The sequence below is a fragment of the Limulus polyphemus genome, unplaced genomic scaffold (assembly GCF_000517525.1).
Source record: "Limulus polyphemus unplaced genomic scaffold, Limulus_polyphemus-2.1.2 Scaffold1237, whole genome shotgun sequence".
NCBI lineage: Eukaryota > Metazoa > Arthropoda > Merostomata > Xiphosura > Limulidae > Limulus > Limulus polyphemus.
The window spans coordinates 166,532-167,626 of record NW_013666847.1 but is presented as its reverse complement, the minus strand read 5'-3'; positions in this window follow the sequence as shown (position 1 = coordinate 167,626).

The following is a 1,095-nucleotide window of genomic DNA, read 5'->3' as shown; positions in this document are numbered from 1 at the left end:
CAGAGGAAAACGTTGATGTTTTAGAAATTCTTGAATCGTTATACCGGAAATGTTAGCGACCCTTTTAGCGTATTATTAGTAAATATGCGCACATTATATCATAACCAATACTTTAAACAGTCGGTTTTCCGCTTAGGAATACGATAGGGTGTTTTTTTTTTTTTGGCGCGTGAATGATTTGGAATCCTTGTAGATTCCTACTATTAAGTACTACCGTACTAAAAATATAGCACATATAAGTTGAAAATGCACAAACTTTAAGATAGCGTGTTGAAAAACGTTCCACACAAACTTAAGTACAAAAGGAAAGATACGGCTATTAATATATAAAATGATATTTTACTTTTATATTTATGGCAAAGAATTAACTATTTCTTAAATGACAGAGCGAACAACACGCTTTTGTTCATCTGAAGCACGACAGATACCACGTCCGTTCTCTTTTGTTTTTATTTCAAGTTGGATAAGCACGCTGTCTGTGCCGTCGAGATAGAACAGAAGCACATTTTTTAGTTCAACTACATAGTACGCGCGAGTCATCTAACACATACTAACTGAATTACTTCAGTTTAATATGACAATCTTACACCATCATCGTAACAATCTTTTAGTTCAACTACATAGTACGCGAGAGTCATCTAACACATACTAACTGAATTACTTCAGTTTAATATGACAATCTTACACCATCATCGTAACAATCTTTTAGTTCAACTACATAGTACGCGAGAGTCATCTAACACGTACTGACTGAATTACTTCAGTTTAATATGATAATCTTACACCATCATCGCAACAGTCAAACAGGGTATGGTGTAAACAGAGGAGAACTAACTTAGGTGAAGTAGAACATACTTGTTATAAACCTATAAATATCTGCCTCAGTACCCTTTGCATCCTGAAGAATAAATAACTACGGGTGATAAAAAAACTTTCCAAGAATTGAGTGTTTAGTATATTTGACGAACGTAAATCTCACTTTCAAATCCCAGCTTAATTGGTGGCAGAAGATGACGTTTGGGGACAGATTGCCTTATGGAGCAACAACGCCCGCTTTGTAGGATCAAAGTGATCTCTGGGAGTATGTAAGTAGAT